The following is an 18,762-nucleotide window of genomic DNA, read 5'->3' as shown; positions in this document are numbered from 1 at the left end:
GAGCAGAAATGGAATTCCAAACTTTAGAAAATGTTTCGGAATCGGAAGCGAAAATCAAATCTGTACCCCTTGATGATGAATACGGGGGAACATGTATAGAGGAACCAGCTACGGAAGTAAAACCGGTAGTCTCCGGGAATTTAACTGATTTATTGAAGGTTTTGATTAATGAAATCAAGAGTCAATCGGCAGAAATTATAGCTCTGTCTGCCAAGCAAGAAGCTCAGTCTGAAAAGATTGAACGAAAGCTAGATAATCAGAACAAAGCTATTAATGTTGTTAACAACAATGTTGGAGTTGTTAATACAAAAGTTGATAAAATCAAAGAAGATATTGTTGTAATTAATACCGAAATCGGTAATCTTAAACAGGAAATGATAGGCGTTCAGGCGGAAATTGCGAGCATAAATACTCGTTTTGATTCCGAAATTAGCAGAATCGAGAAAAGTGTAGGAGAAGCAGTTGCTCCGATCATCGAGAATAAGGTGACGGAACAAATTCAATTAGTGAAAAAAGAGGATCAACAGAAGGTGGAAACTTTAAAGGCTTTAGTGTCCGAAGTAGACACTAAAGTGACGAAGCAGGCTAATACCTGCGAAGAGAAAAAGAGGGAAGTGGAAACGCTTGCGACAACCACTTGCCAAGTAATTACGAGAGTGTCGGAATTAGAAAAGAAACTTGACGAAAAACAGAGCTATGTGCCAATCTGTGCACATAGTTCGGAGTTGTTGACGAAAGAGGAGCGGTTCGACCCCTTGAAAAAAGGCGGTATACACGCGACGGATTTCATTAAAAATTGTGAAAGAGTTTTACCCAGATCATGGACTAATGAGAGAAAAATTAATGCGGTTATTGATGTGCTGGCTGGTGATGCCAAGCGTTGGGGCTTAAACCTCGACATTATGAACCTGACTTTTGACGAGTTTAAAAATTCGTTTCTGGCTGAATACTGGTCAGAGCAAAAACAGCAAAGTGTCTGGCGCGAATTTGTCGTATCGAGGCCTTTCGATGCGAATTCGCGCGGTTCGATGAGGGAGTTTTGTGAGGGCTGGATCCGCAAGTTGGAATATTTGCGTGATCGCCGCACGGAATCCGAAATAGTCTGGGAACTCTACAAGAAGCTTCCAGATGATACAAAACGCTACGTAGGAAGCAATTACAGGACAATCAATGATTTCCTGGAAAGAGTTGAGGACGAGGACAATTGGCGCAATAATCGCGACAGTGGTAGAGGCCGTGGTAACAACAATGGGTACCACCCCAACCATAACAACGATAACCATGGGAATAATGCATACCGCAGCAATGACAATAATTGTTCGGACCGTAATAACAATCGGTACAATGCAAATAATAACCGGAATGACGGAAACCAGTATCATACTAGCGTGATACGGGCTGCGCAGAATAGTAATAACGCCAGAGGGTGTGACCAGCCGCCTCAGCAGTATCCGGGGAGCGTATCTGCTGGGACGAGACAGGAAAACCATTAGCCGCGCCGGTGAGGGGCCGACCGGGCGTGGAGAAATTTTGGCGGCCCAATAACAGGAGAAAACCCAGGTGTCGTCGTTATGAAAATTCCGTATGGAATAATCAACGGCGGGAGAGTGTGCCAGTGTTAGGAGAAAGGAGTGCGCCCACGAGTAGTAAATCAGCTGTATACATGGCAGCAGAAAATACATTCACTGTCAGTGAGAACAATTTAAGTAGTGTTCCGGAAATCGATTATAAAGTGGCAGCTGTAATACCCACAGCGGAACTGGAGATTGAGTTTAAGAATGATTCGCAATTGTTGAGAGAAGATCAGATGTCGGATAAAACGTCCGTCATCGAGCGAGGGGATGCAGAGAGGGATGAGGTCTGGTTAAGGCAGTTCGGTCGCTTATACGACGAACTAAGAGATTATAGGGGCCTGTACGGGAGGAGTGTTTATAGGGAGCGCGGGCAGGATTTGCCGCGTCTCGTCCCACAGGAAGATGGTATTTGTGAAGTGATGGAAAGTTCTGGCCCTAACCGGCAGACTTTACCAGAAATAGTTGATGTTAATGGGGAGCACGAGCAAGATTCGTCGTGTTTCGTCCCGCAGGAGTTAGATGTTGAAGTAGTAACGGAAAGTTCTGGCCCTAACCGGCAGACTTTACCGAAAGTTATAGTGGTAGAAGTAGCCGACCCATCCGACGCAAACCTCCAGTTTAAACATTGCGAGAGTATTAAGGAGAAAGATTACGAAAATTTTAGTGATAGCCGGACACGATTGGTAGAAAAGCACATAGATTACAGCGTGTATGAGGTTAGAGCTGACATTATACAGTCAGACGATAGCAGTGTGGGTTGCGCAGATCCAGAGGAAGTAATTTCAGATGCTACTGGGCACATTCCTCCAGGTAGATTGGCAGATGAGATCAATCTGACCAAAGTGGAATCAACGAAGGTGACAATTAGTGAATCGATAGCAAAGCAACACTCACTAGTTGACGAGTTGCAGGAAAAGGTTTCGGTATTGGAGGCGAAGCTACAGACTAAGCCTCAGGACAGACGTGTTGAAATTAAAACTGTATGTGAACAGAGGCTGAAAAAGCCGCCAGATAAACCGGATTTGGGATCAAAGCCGGATGGTTTTTTCTGGAATGACCTGGATATAGACGAGGATTTACTGTGGGAAAATAAAGAAACAGTCGAGGACAAGTGTAGACAGATAGTAGTGTCTGTTAATATGCACGACCTACAACTAAACGTGTTGATTGACACCGGTGCAGAATTGAGTGCTGTATCTGGGAAAATATTTGAGTTACTGAAAGACAGACCTGGCATCGTAGTTATGCCAGTAACAGGAGTGAAAATTATCGGTGCTACTGGGAAGGCCAGTAAACCGGTCACAAAACAGATTTTTGTCAGCTTCGAGATATGTGGGGCACGATTTGAACAAGAGTTTGTCGTCGTGCCAGACTTAACTACGGAAGTAATTATCGGGTTAGATTGGCTGTTAAAGTACCGTGCAGCGATTAACTGCGAAAGCAAAACGTTGACATGTACGTCCCAAGATAAAACAATAGTAGTTAGTTTTGACGAGGCAGGAGACGGTGTGCATAGGCAATACCAGCCTATACACATTGTTAACTGGCCGGATGGTATTGACGTAGGTATGAAGCTGAACTACTGTAATGTGAAGAATCTCGGCATTGACAATAATGTAGAAAGTGAATTGGAAAGTATTGTAGACGGTGTGTCAAACGTAACACACGAACAAAGACGAGGCCGACTTTCCCGTACCTATTGCCATCACAACCATAGGGCATGGGGCAAATATGTAGCAGTATTTGAGAGAATTATGAACACCTTGAGACATGAATCTACGGGATTTTCTCCAGAGGAAATCCTGTTGGGTGACAGAAGTACAAGTTTAGTGGAAGAGATAATCAAATTCCCTCCACGGATTGACATTAGTATTGGTGTGAAAAAGGATCGTTTGCGAGAAGTAATGAAGCTAAAAGCCGATGCTCGCATACGTCGTCATGACACTAAAGCGCGTTTTGATTAATCAATTTAATTTTAATCAATTTAATCATGATCTAATCAACTGAAAAATCCAAGCTGCTAGTTTAAGTTTTCAGCTGAGTCACAGTAGATTAAGGAATGTAAATATGATTTTGTAAATAGCTGTAAGATTTCATAAATATGTGATTTACTAGTCATTGCCGATGTACTTAGACGCTGTTTTAAGTTTCAGGCTACTACATGCGTGTGATGATGGACAGTGTTGAGTTATCCACTGTGATAGTATTAAGGGACTCCTTGAGATTACTCGGGAGTGAGTTTTTCCTAAAGAATTCAGTGAAACGGACGTTCTGGAAACGCCGTCACAAGGGCGAGTGAGATCAAGCGTGCCGCACACGCGGGCGCAACAATACTGGCGAGGCGAGCCGCTGTCGGCTCTTGTGCCGCTGTCGGCATTCTTTGTACTTGCGAGTACGAAAGGCGGAATAGTTTTTCTTCCCGGACAGCTGATGTGAAAGAATTCTGCTGTCAATATTTATGTTTTTTTCGATCTACTGGATATTATTTTCTTGTTTAGCGTTAAGTGGAATCTCATGACGAGATATTAATTATGAAAAGGTTATGTAAAAATGTGTATTCTATGTAATTAATTATTAATTTGCGTATTTTGATCTACCTGTTTTTATGACCATGTACTCTGATTAATTTTGCAAATAGTATTCCATTTCTCATAGTGTTACGAATTTTAATGATTTTGGAATAGCTAAACCATTTTCTATATTTTCTATGAATTTTGATATGTTGTCAACCTGTTTTATTTTGTGAAAGATGACAGAGTGGAATAAGATTAGGAGTGTCCCCACTCAATTATTATGGTCTAAAAATTGATTTATGATTAATTAGACGAATGCTAAATTTTGTTGATGTTTTGAGCAAATGCATTTCCGCTGTTTCTTTTTTGGGACATTTTCTGAGTCTGTTTACGTTACACGAACATCCTCAGACAATGTGGGGCACGTGTAACGCCGGAAATGCATATACTCCTATTTCCATCTATTGTACTATTATTTTTTTTCCTTGTTTTGTTACCTCAAGATATGACATTTCTGTCTCTTTATATATTGTAATTGCTTTACTGTTTGGATATATATATATTTATGCACTTATGTCGATGTATAATTGGTTTGTTTCGTAAATATTATTTGTATTTTTACGCTGGGTCTTGCCTAGGGAAAACTGCTATCGAACGATTACGTCGATAGGTCGTGTGCAGAATCAAAGTGTGTAGGATCTTTGGTAGTGTTAACTCTGCCGCGTGGAGCGCGGGCTGAGCAGTGAGAGTCTGGCGGGAGTAGCGAGTGGAGCAGGTGTGTTGTGTGACGCTCCCGCGAGTTGCCGCGCTTTCGGGGTTTGGCAGCATGTAATTGCGCTCGACTCGCGATGATAGTTTCTGACATGGTGTCGCGGACGGGAAGCATTAGCTGGCGCACATCAAGAGCCCGTTTCGCCTGGTGACCGTGTCGAGAAGAAGGCGCGCCAACATCCAGCTTCTGCAACAGCGACGGCCGACAATGAGTGACTGTCGCCACCTCCTCGATCGACGGCTTCAAACCTTCAATCAACCAACAAGGAAGACTAAAAGCACGTAAAGTTTCAGAACTGTATGGCAGACCTCAGCTTTTAATCTTGTTCCATTTTCGTAACTATAATTACAGCAACTTAGCATGAACCTTTGTTGCTCATTGTCCCAATTGCATTGCCAAGCAGGGTCCCTTCCTTTTCCGAAATGAACCCGAGTGTCGTTGAAATTCAAACGCCAGCATTAAAATAATATAATTAGATTTCACTGCTTTAATTTCAAAGTTCAGTAGCTGGCTACAATATTTAGGTTACACGAGCACAAATTTAGAGTGCGAGCTTTGTTACCGTATTTTAGCTTACCTGTGACTGCAGCTCAGCTTGGTACGTACTACATTTTACTATTGTTAATTGTTCAGAATCATTTAATTCAAGATCAAAGTTAAATCTCTTATTTCTAAATTGCGTAGATTCAAGTAGCTTTTGAAATGATTGTTGAGGTAGTCCAAGACTAACTGTATGTTACTGAATTTCGATGTGCTTCAGAAAGAAAGCTCACTATTAACTTCAGTCACTAAATTAACTTTCGATTTTCCGGTTTTATTAATTCTTTTGCTAAATTAAGTCAGGATGTAGCGAAATTTATTACTTCTGACAAACTTTCAGTTTTCACACTACACGTGTCAACCTTCAATTGCCACGCTTCTAGTGCTAATTATATGTGTAATAACCTTTCTTTTTCAGTTACTATAGTAATTGTCCTTAGGACTGGCGACCGTGATTTCCCCAAATCTCAAATACCTAATTACCGCTAGTTAATTGTTAACGTAACGGCTGCACATTTACCTTCTTTATTAACTTTACCCCTTTTCAAAATTAATTTCCACCAGTTTCATTAGCACATTTCCTTTCATTTAGATGTAACCCTTTCCTCCCTCTTTACCGACAGGTTAACTTCGGTGACGATTGCTTTTCCAAAACTCCCATTAGGTACACGCGGTTTCATTTTTCACTGTCATTAAGGTCGGTAAGTGAGGGGGAGGTTACAAGCTGAGGCGCCAGGTGGAAATGGCATGAGAAGCCGTTCCACAGGACTACATCCAGCATCTCTACGATCGTCTCCATGGGAGAATAGCAGCCTGCATTGCTGCGAAAGGTGGATATACACTGTACTAGTGCCGACATTGTGCATGCTCTGTTGCCTGTGTCTATGTGCCTGTGGTTCTGTCAGTGTGATCATGTGATGTATCTGACCCCAGGAATGTGTCAATAAAGTTTCCCCTTCCTGGGACAATGAATTCACGGTGTTCTTATTTCAATTTCCAGGAGTGTATAAGTAGTTAGTGCCTTCAGTAGTTTGAATCTTTTATTTAGCTGGCAGTAGTGGCGCTCGCTGTATTGCAGTTGTTCGAGTAACGCAGATTTTATGAGGTAAGTGATTTGTGAAAGGTATAGGTTAATGTCAGTCAGGGCCATTCTTTTGTAGGGATTATTGCAAGTCAGATTGCGTTGCGTTAAAAATATTGTGTGTTATTTTAAGCACAGTCATGTATAATTTTTCTAAGGGGACATTTCATATGTCGACACTTAGCTGAGGATACCTCACTGGAATCTTCTGATTTTTTCTTGTAGTTTGTGTAATTAGTGTAGCTATTGTTTATTGCTAGCGCATTATTATAAAGAGAATTTCCTTTGTAGTAGTAGTTTTTCATTGTTGTACAGTTAAACAGTTGTGGCATTCATGTAGATTTGCACCAAGTATTTCGCAGCTGCGCTTGCAATTAACTAGATATTATTTTCTGTGTTATGTTAATGTGTTTTCTTATTTTTCCTCTTCAAATTGTGCTTTTCTTGTTATCGTGGGAAATACATGATAATTATGGCGTGTGAAAAACGTAACACTAGGCTCCAAAGTAAACTGAGAAATGACAATGAAGACGAAAGCAGTGTGTTAGCGCCACCGTGTAATGAATTAACTAATGTTCAAAGTAGTAATTTGGTAATTGTGTATAGGGAAATGGAGTGGGCTGCAAATAATGGTGTAGACAGAGAAACAATTAGTGAACAGGGAAGCATTATCGGTCGATCGGTCGGCAACAGCTCGCCTCAGGAATCCGAAATGACGGGACACAATCTTGCAAATACTGTAGATTCAGGTTTTGCGTCCTCACCGTTTTCTCAAATAAGTAAAGATACATTTTCTGCTTTTGAAAATGCGAATATTGGCGGTTCAAATGCACTGCCGAATAGCATGGAGGAACAGGTTTCAGACACCAGTGCATTGTTATTACAATTAATGCAACAAATGGGACAAAAGCTTCAAAAGTTAGACACAATGGAACAAAATCTCCAAAAGTTAGACACAATGGAACAAAATCTCCAAAAGTTAGACACAATGGAACAAAATCTTCAAAAGTTAGACACAATGGAACAAAATAGAGACAAACACAGCAAAAGTTAGACACAATGGCTTCAAAAGTTAGACACAATGGAACAAATGCTTGAACAAACACGTGAAGGTATAACTGCTGAGTTACTTAAAATCGAATCGAAATGTCAAAAAGTCTGTAATGACGTAAAAACACAAATTTGTGAGCATTTTCAACCTATTTCTTCACGTCATGAAAATGCATTACAGAATCACGATGCAGCCATAAAAGAACTGCAAACTATTGTTCATGAAAATCACGACACCTTGCAAACTAAAATTCACTCAGTTGCATCTACCGATTCGGTTACGCAACTTGCAAAAACTCAGGAAAACTTAAAGGACACAGTAGATACGATTTCAACACAAATGGACACTCTGAAACATGGTTCAGAAAAACACACTGAAGAAATCAGTTCACTATCGGAGGAAGTAGACGAACTTTCGGATCAGTTCACTAACTTATCTACAAAGGTGGATGATGATCTGAATGACACAAGACCTGTAGCCTTCACTGACACAGAAGAGTATGAACAAATTAAGAAATTCAAATACAATCAGAATCAAATTAATACGCAACAAAAAAGAGAAATCCAGGAAGTACAAGATCAGTTGGCACAAGTAATACAAGAATTACATATTTCAGAGGACACTCGCGCTCGAACACGGGAAGAACGAAAAACCACAAAATAATAACAGGGCATTTCGGAAATTATGAAAGAAATTGGCAAGGTGTACCGAATTTTGAGACGGAACCGCCGACACGACGTAACAATGACCGATATGCGACTCGCCGACACGATGATTTTTGACTATAAGCTGTTCATTACTACTCGTAAATTCAAAACATTTAAGAATTCTGGCAACGACATTCATCCACAAGCATGGCTCCATCAATTCTCCCATTGTTTTCCTCCCAACTGGTCATTGGAGCACAGAATTTATGTGTGGCTACTTAAAGAATGAACCAGCTGTAAGAATGCGATCGCTCATTCACGATTGTCACAGTGAAGGAGAATTTTATCATGCCTTCCTCTCATCATATTGGTCTCAAGCTACACAAGACCGAGCAAAACATAGCATCATAATGATGAAACATTTCGAACAATCTGAATTTTCTGTCCTGTCAAATATTTCGAAGACATGTTACATACGAATCAGTATCTTTCAAACCCATACAGCCCCTCAGAACTCATCCGCATTTGCCTAATCAAATTGCCTGAAAATTTGCGACATATTATTTTTGCGGGACGTTGCAAGGCGACATTGAAGCTTTTCAGGGACTGTTACAAGAATTGGAAATTGACACTGACAATCGCGGAACGCGAAAACAGGAGCACAACAATTACAGGTCACATCCGTCACAATTCCGCGTTGACAGAAATAATAAGTGGACACGACAAGGCTATTCTTACAACGCAAATCGTAAACAAAACAGACACCACCCATATGATAACCACTGGCAGAGTAATAGTTACAGAGAAAGATCGCATTTCCGTAGTAATGAATATGACAGAGACAATCATAGAAACGGACAATATGGGAACCAGAACTATTATTATCACAGGAGTCAAAATAACTTCAGATGCAATGGTCCACCGTGCAGTGAAAATTCAGGGAGAAATTCTCCACCACTTAACCGACAAGAAAGAAACTACAGGAGCTACCGACATGACCACAGACGATATAATCATAACGACAGACCTGAATTTCATCAGAACTGGCGGGATTCAAACAGGGCTGGGCCCTCTCGGCAAGGTGAATTTGTAGAAGTTAGGTCTCCTAATCCCAATAACGACGCACGCCAACAAAGAGATAGCAGACAATGACTTGCACCCCAGGCAGCCACGTGCGCCAGCTGGCTCAGAGAAAAATAACATAGACGCTAACCTTGAGAAAAATTTAGCATTCCTTACCGACGTATACCACATGATAATTGCGTTGAAGTTGAAACTCTGGTACTAGGAAGAGTAAAGGTTTACACCACATTTCACATGAAAAACGTTTATTAAGAGAGAATCTGTTTTTTTAACTTAGTCTTTGCTATAAAATTTTTCACTTCGCATTACTAGTACTCTTTGTCACACTTAGAAACTGTTAACATGCACCTATGTTTCAAAATTAACTATCCAGTCAAGAACCTAGGGAACATATTCAGACAGTAATTACGAATGCATTGTTATAGTGAACAGACGACACAGTGTTGTTATTTGTACATGCTTGCTTGTTAGTTGCACGATTACGTAACGAATATATGGCTTACATACTTAGAACATATACTGCTAATGAGATTTTAATGCAACATTTTGGTTTACTTGAAAAGATATTCTTTATTTGAAGTACATTCTGTGAGATCAAAGATGACTTAGTATTTAGTTTCTTTGACAGCTACACTACTATATCACGACGCTACTAATTTGTGGCACAATTTACACTGTTGCTTTTGCGGTGTGTCTGTTTTATATCTGCACAGTTTTTCTGAATTCTTCTGGAAAGTAAAATATGTTTTAGTAGTAACTTTGTGGTATAGCTACAATGAGACAGCCTTTTCCGTAGCACAACAATACGTTACAGTACAGTAGTTTCTTCATCACGGCAATAAGCGTAATAACTAAGATATCTATACTTTTGTTTATCGTGAGGTAAGTACATTGGCTTCTGCAAAACTTAGCTTTCGGAGGACGATAACTACGACACTTCCACAGACATTATCTTACAACAAGACGCAAAATTTAACGCTACAGTACACGTATTTGAGTGATTAATTTTGTACTTAAAACATTTATTTTTAAAGAATTTTGAATGACAAAGATACTATGGTTTTCCGTGATGCATTTCATTCTGTTTCTGTAATCTGTAACACCTGAGGGTATAAATACATTAATCCTCAGGGGGGGTACACGCCTACTTTGTGTACCAAGTGTTTGGCAAGCACAAGGAGCCATAGCTAATGTGGTATTTGCTTATACAACTTTACACGTCGATACCATATTTCTGTAACACAGAATTACACAGCTCCCTGATTATTTTACAGAGAAACAAACTTTTTTTTTACTACATCAGTGACACATGTTTGCGTAATTACACAGTTTGATAACTTCATACTTATGGAATTGTATTTTGTCTGTACTTTGTGAACTCTTCATATTTTTTCGGAAGCATTGTGATACTATGAGAGCTTCGAATGATGTATTTGGTATGGGATCATGATTTTTAAAGTACGTTTGAGGTAGATGACACTATTGAAATGAGCAGAGAATTTTTCTTAGATTTTGAGACTATTGCAGAAAGCTACGATGTTTCTGAGATTTGACTGAGGTTTTATGATGTTACTTTTACGACGACAATGTGTATTATGCTGTTGAGGTATGTTTATGATCAATAAGCTGGTGCTATATGAGAAATTTGATTATGCTACATATTTATAATGATGAAATATTGAAGAATGTCGACGAATATGTATATGTGTAATAAGGTAAGAAATAATGAGTAGTGGTTAGGGACGCTGATTTGTGAAAAAGGATGTTGGAAACCAAGAATCGTACTTTAAGAGTTATGAAATGTGTGTAAATGCGTGAATGTGTTACAATGCCGACGAAAAGTTTTTGGACACTTATATTTACAGGATTTTGTTTCTACACTTTTGTAACGCAAATTCTCGACCTATGAATTTTTTTTGTATGAGACTGTCACTATAGCGCAGAGTACTGTCGTAAAAATTTCGGTAAGGAAGCTAAGTGATCTTGACGTAATGTGATGTGGGCATACAGCTATGCCACCTGCCTCGAGAAAAAGCCATTAGGTGGAGAAAAAAGAGGCCATTAAGCTCACTATTGACATTCCTTTGTAGAAAGCATCGCAAATACGACACGCTCAAACTTGGAAACATATGATAACACTGTGGAGCTCTTAATTTATGATATTTACTAAAATGACTAATGAAATGATGAGAAACATTTTACATCTGTTGTCTTGCTAGTTGAGAGATTTGCTCATTTTGTTTAACATCTAGTTTCTAGCTGCACTGCAGAATTGCTTAAAATAAAATTTAATAGATGTACTAATGTAAATATTTTCTGTCTACAGACCCAGTAAATAATAATTTTATGATTTACTTCCAAGAAAACGAGGGAACATAAACAGACATTTCCCTTTGCAGGAATTGCATAAATAATTTTTTTACGATTTGATAACATGTCTGCTGGAGTAAGTTCTCGTGATGCATCACTCTAGTGTTAAGATGTGACATAGGTATTAAACATGGCCAATTTTACTGTTATATTTTTTCCGCTTTTGGGTTTGTCATGTTTAGATATAAGTTATTGCATTTGCTGCTGCTGTTTGCCAGGCATAGCGCTACTGAATTTCACTTTGTATTACTCTGTTAAGCCAGTTTTTCTACTGATTTATTTTTCTTGTTTGCTGCACATTGCCTTATATTAGTTATAATATTGCAGCTGCTTTGCTAATTTAGATATACTGCTGCTTGCTTTGCCAATTTGCATTTTCTGTCATTGCTGTTTGGGTTAATTTGTTGTGTGTTGCTGCATTGCCTCATTCCTTAGTATATATATCTGAGCCCAGTAGATTTAAGTTAGCTTAAGAGGGGGTAGGCTATATAAGAGAATGAGTTGTGATGAATTGGAGGTAATGCGTTGATAGGTATAAAAAAAGTGAAATAAGATTAAACATCTATGAAATGAAATTTAGGGTTGGACTGCGGTACCAAATGTCACACTGAAAACAAACCATGTCCTGTCCTTTTGTGTCATTCCGCTATGTGTTTGTGTACCATTCTGTATTTGTGTTCTTCCCGTCTTTATGTGTTTACCTGATAAGACTTATGTTGTGGAACTTTTCTAATACTCAGCTACATTCACTATGATGAGGAATAATGTTGTCCTCAAACATAATTTGCATTTATTATATGTTATTTACTTTGTAAAGATGTTTAGACATTATTTATTCTGTTTTGTTTTAATGCTCACATGTGAAGTTGATGTTTCGAAAGTTATTCAGACCTTTTATGTATTTATTTATGTCATAATTCCTGTAACACTGATGTATATGTTTTTTTTCTATTCTTTTGTAAAGCCCGTATTACTACAAATGTTATCTGTATTGTTATATTCTTTAATGATGTATTTTTTGCCTTCGTAATAGTATTCTTATGTTGTAAATTTATAATTGTATAGACACCAGTTCTTCAAATTAAGTTTCATTTCAGTGCACACGTTTCTGTTGGTCATAATATATGCACAGTATGTGAGAAGTTGGGACTGTTAGTGCATGCACGTGTGTTGATAATTCAGCAAGGAACTGGTTAACAGCATTGCTGGTTCTAAGGACAATTCCAAAAACTTTGTGAGTGCACAATTGGTGGTTTATGGACTTGCTATATTCTCCGCAAGACTCTTTGATGGTGATTGTGCACCTGCACAGTCGCAACAGATGACTGCTGGCCATCTCTACAAGGACTACAGTGGGTCTGCTTCTCTGATAGCTCACCAATACCATTATTTCTACAAGGACTGCAGTGAGTTTGCACCTCTGGTGGCCCACAAATACTATAATCTCTACCAGGACTACATTGGGTCTGCTCTGTGATGACCTAACTACCAATATTCTTCAAAACTTCGACTGACTCTGCTGTGGGTTTGCTCTGTTGTGGCCCATTACCTGTCTGCATGTCAAGAGTCAGCAGTACTTCTTCAAGGCTGCATGGAAATCCACTACTTCCGTGTGCATTTTCTTTCACTGCTCAGACTTTGAGAAAAACACTGCAATTTTACTGTGATAAACGATCAGGACTGTCTTTATGGACTGTGAGAAAATTTTAACTTTTGACCAACATTGTATCAATAAGTGTGTGCATTTGATTTCTTTGTTATTGTAATTGTGAAAAAATTTTAACAAATATGTACTGGCCAGTGCCCAAAACAATTTGTAAATTTTTGTGGGGAGCATGGGAGCTATGTAAGTAGACTGTTTAGGTTTTTTTATTGGTAACGCCAGTGGCTGGTTTGCATTGTTGTTTGCTATTGTAGTGTTGGGCAGCTGGATGTTAACAGCGCGTAGCGTTGCGCAGTTGGAGGTGAGCTGCCAGCAGTGGTGGATGTGGGGAAGTGAGATGGCGGAGTTTTGCGAGCGGATGATCTGGACGTGCGTCCATCAGAAACAGTAAATTTGTAAGACTGGATGTCATGAACTGATATATGACTTTTGAATACTATTAAGGTAAATACATTGTTTGTTCTGTATCAAAATCTTTCATTTGCTAACTATACCTATCAGTAGTTAGTGCCTTCAGTAGTTTGAATCTTTTATTTAGCTGGCAGTAGTGGCGCTCGCTGTATTGCAGTTGTTCGAGTAACGAAGATTTTTGTGAGGTAAGTGATTTGTGAAAGGTATAGGTTAATGTCTGTCAGGGCCATTCTTTTGTAGGGATTATTGCAAGTCAGATTGCGTTGCGTTAAAAATATTGTGTGTCATTTTAAGCACAGTCATGTATAATTTTTCTAAGGGGACGTTTCAACATTAACGCCAAATTTCCCCTCATCGTCCTGATGGATAGGTTTGTCATCCCACAGTGATTTCTGAGGTTATTTTACGCAGTGTTGCTTGTCTGTTAGCACTGACAACTGTACGCGAACGCCGTTGCTCTCGGTCGTTCAGTGATGGCCGTCGGCCACTGCGTTGTCCGTGATGACTGGTAATGCCTGAAATGTGGTATTCTCGGCACACTCTTGACACTGTTGGTCTTGGAATATTGAATCCACTAAAGACCTCCGAAATGGAATGTCCCATACGTGTAGCCCTAACTAGCATTCCTCATTCAAAGTCTATTAATCGCCGCGTGGCGGCCATAATGATTTTCACATGAATCACCTGAGTACAAATGACAGTTCCGCCAACGTAATGTCATTTGATACCTCATGTACGCGATACTACCGCCACCTGTATGTGTGCAAATCGCTGTCCACGAGTTTTGTCACCTCCAGTGTGCAGTATTCCGAAGTCTTCGTACCGAGTGTGGGTGGGTGGGTGTGATCCCTTCCGCGACCATCTTCCATTTAAAAGTCGGAGCTGCCTCTAAGAGTACTGGGGGCCGCTCAGAGCATACCGCTGGCAAACGCTTAGGGCTGCGGCCGACAAATCGGTTAGTTCCGCAGAACGCCGAGGAGCGTGTCATCGGGTGAGAAACTGGTGGACGTGAGTGTGAAATATGCAAATGGGAGACGCGTTTGGGAGATGGCGATGATTAAAGGAAAACTCATAAATCACGCGCGCTGCAGCGGCCTGTTAATCTATTTCCAGGCGGCAAACTGTGGCCGGGGTGCCGCGCCGAATTTTTCTGACCCACAATTAATTACGTGGGGGGTGGGGGAGGGGCGGGGGTGGTCGCTGCGGCTGTGCAGGTGTGGAGGTGTGGAGTCTGCGGCTTGTGGGGCTTAAAGGGGTGCAGGCAAAACGGGCGCCATAGTGAAGTTGGTGGATAATCTTGTAAACTCTGGGTGTTTTTGTGTGCATATTCCGTGTCCTCAACAGAAATGTCACGCCTATAAATGAATTAAAAGCAATCCTGCCACTGACGTCCTACATCTAGAGGAATGCAATAGTTATTTAGTCGTGATAATATTCTACTCTAGCTTACTTAGGCGATCGATTATGTTGAATAGATACTCAACTACAATGAATACATCAATTCAAAATTATTTAATGTCAGACAACAGAAAAATGCAAAAATATGTACAGAAAGTTAAATCCTACTCTTAATCTAGCTTTGAGAGTGGGAGAATATCTGTGACTCCCCACAAAATCACGCCCCCTTTATCTGATGGACACACTAAGTTAGTCCTATGAAACAGAAGTCTTCTACCCTGACTAACAGCAAAGAGCTCAGAGCACAAGCAAATGGAGTTCAACACATTTACTGTGATTGCTTTGTGACAGCCCAGCTATGGTGCTGTGTCACCGATTGCAGTGCTGGGAGACTTGGTATTGCACCGTCGATGTGCTCGGTGCTGTGGTTGCTTTGCGGAGAATGTACGTTGTGTGCCTGTCAATTCTGTCAGCACAGTGGACTTAATACACAGGCCGCAGGCTCGTAGGGCTGAAGATACTGCGCCGGCCGGTGTGGCCGTGCGGTTAAAGGCGCTTCAGTCTGGAACCGCGTGACCGCTACGGTCGCAGGTTCGAATCCTGCCTCGGGCATGGATGTGTGTAATGTCCTTAGGTTAGTTAGGTTTAATTAGTTCTAAGTTCTAGGCGACTGATGACCTCAGAAGTTAAGTCGCATAGTGCTCAGAGCCATTTGAAGATACTGCACTAAGCCACAGACCGTAAGTCGAGATTAATGCTAGCTCGTAAAAGGATTGGAAAAGGGCACAGGTCATCCCCGTTTTCAAGAAGGGACGTCCAACAGATGTGCAGAACTATAGACCTATATCTCTAACGTCGATCAGTTGTAGAATTTTGGAACACGTATTATGTTCGACTATAATAACTTTTCTGGAGACTACAAATCTACTCTGTAGGAATCAGCATGGATTTCGAAAAAGACGATCGTGTGAAACCCAGCTCGCATGGATGTGTGTAATGTCCTTAGGTTAGTTAGGTTTAATTAGTTCTAAGTTCTAGGCGACTGATGACCTCAGAAGTTAAGTCGCATAGTGCTCAGAGCCATTTGAAGATACTGCACTAAGACACAGACCGTAAGTCGAGATTAATGCTAGCTCGTAAAAGGATTGGAAAAGGGCACAGGTCATCCCCGTTTTCAAGAAGGGACGTCCAACAGATGTGCAGAACTATAGACCTATATCTCTAACGTCGATCAGTTGTAGAATTTTGGAACACGTATTATGTTCGACTATAATGACTTTTCTGGAGACTACAGATCTACTCTGTAGGAATCAGCATGGATTTCGAAAAAGACGATCGTGTGAAACCCAGCTCGCGCTATTCGTCCACGAGAATCAGAGGGCCATAGACACGGGTTCCCAGGTAGATGCCGTGTTTCTTGACTTCCGCAAGGCGTTCGATACAGTTCCCCACAGTCGTTTAATGAACAAAGTAAGAGCATATGGACTATCAGACCAATTGTGTGATTGGATTGAAGAGTTCCTAGATAACAGAAGGCAGCATGTATTTCTCAATGGAGAGAAGTCTTCCGAAGTAAGAGTGATTTCAAGTGTGCCGCAGGGGAGTGTCGTAGGGCCGTTGCTATTCGCAATGTAGATAAATGACCTTGTGGATAACATCGGAAGTTCACTGAGGCTTTTTGAGGATGATGGTGTGGTACATCGAGAGGTTGTAACAATGGAAAATTTTACTGAAATGCAGGAGGATCTGCAACGAATTGACGCATGGTGCAGGGAATGGCAATTGAATCTCAATGTAGACAAGTGTAATGTGCTGCGAGTGCATAGAAAGAAAGATCCTTTATCATTTAGGTACAATATAGCAGTTAATTCCGTATATTACCTGTGAGTAGGCATTATGAGTGATTTAAAATGTAATGACCATAAAAAGTTGATCATCGGTAAAGCAGATGCCAGACTGAGATTCACTGGAAGAATTCTAAGGAAATGCAATCCGAAAAGAAAGGAAGTAGGTTACAGGATACTTGTTCGCCCACTGCTTGAATTCTGCTCACCGGTGTGGGATCCGCACCAGATAGGGTTGTTAGAAGATGTAGAGAGGATCCAACGGAGAGCAGAGCGCTTCGTTACAGGGTTATTTAGTAATCGCGAAAGCGTTACGGAGATGATAGATAAACTCCAGTGGAAGACTTTGCAGGAGAGACGCTCAGTAGCTCGGTACTGGCTTTTGTTGAAGTTTCGAAAACATACCTTCACCGAGGAGTCAAGTAGTATATTGCTCCCTCCTACGTATACCTCGCGAAGAGACCATGAGGATAAAATCAGAGAGATTAGAGCCCACACAGAGGCATACCGACAATCTTTCTTTCCACAAACAATACGAGACTGGAATAGAAGGGAGAACCGATAGAGGTACTCAAAGTACCCTCCGCCACACACCGTTAGGTGGCTTGCGGAGTATGGATGTGGATGTAGAGTTAGAAGCAGGAACAGAAACTCAAGTATTCGTTCAATATGCCCCAGACCCCACAGAGAAACGACTTATCTCGCTCCTACTGCCGAGACCGACGCTGCAAATTTTAACAGTGAGACTTGTCACTGACACACTTGTCAGCGAAGTCTGTGTGTCATTGTCTGCGCGATGCATCCCCTTTCGAAATCGACAGTAGAGTACGTTTTTACGCACCGTACGCCCATTTCAAGCAAGACTCGCAACATTGGCACGTGCGCTCTCTGCAACGAATTCCCGCACTCGTCTCCCACTACATGGGTTCTGAAGCTGCCAGCCAGTCGCCTGTAGTTTATCTATAGAACACTGGTTTAATACATACTAAAATTTCTCGTCCGATTGAGGATTTCGCCAGTCAGTTTAACTTCTCTGCTTTATGGCCAGAAACGTGGCCTGCCGTCTCTCATGAGAAGAAACGCCAAAGGTCAACTGGTGTCCGCCGTTCGTGACCGCTGTGCATTTCTTCGTACTAGAAAGATGGCTCCCCCTCTTGTAAAGTGGTGTCGCTCTCCACCCCTGGCTTGCAGCATTTGGCTGTTTTCAACGATTGTTTAGCGGCAGGAGAGCGTCCGGCATCATCAGTTGATCAGCCCCGCCACGGGGAGACAGGCTCTAGGGCTATAAAGCCTTCTCTCTGTTCTTTTTACGCCAATAAAACATCCCTCTCGGTCGAACATGATACGTCTTCTCTTTTAAACTTTTATCTGCCGACTGCCGCTTTCACAAGAACGCGTAACGACCTCCGCTCGCCTATCAGCTTCCAGCTCAGACTAATTCCCCAGCACGCAACACACCAGAAAAAAATGTTATTGTGCTGCGCTACCCACTATCAACCAAAGAAATGATCAATTATCCTATCATCCATCGCAAATTTAAATGGAATATCGAATAAAATATCTAAACGAACTGGTGTAATATTATGCATATGGAGGCAAAATACTTTCGTCTTACAATCTATTCACAATAACTAGTGCTAGTTAGTCAATTTTGTTGCGGTTTTCAGTCCGAAAACTGGTTTAATGTAGCTCTTGACACCAGTCGACTTGTACAAGTATCTTAACCTCAGGATAACTAGTGCAAACTTCGTCCATTTGAATCAGGTTACTGTGTTCAAGCTTTGGCCCGTCTCTACAAAGTTACCACTCCTCTCT

Source organism: Schistocerca piceifrons, chromosome 1 (assembly GCF_021461385.2).
Source record: "Schistocerca piceifrons isolate TAMUIC-IGC-003096 chromosome 1, iqSchPice1.1, whole genome shotgun sequence".
In the NCBI taxonomy this organism is placed as follows: domain Eukaryota; kingdom Metazoa; phylum Arthropoda; class Insecta; order Orthoptera; family Acrididae; genus Schistocerca; species Schistocerca piceifrons.
This window is presented reverse-complemented; position numbering follows the sequence as displayed.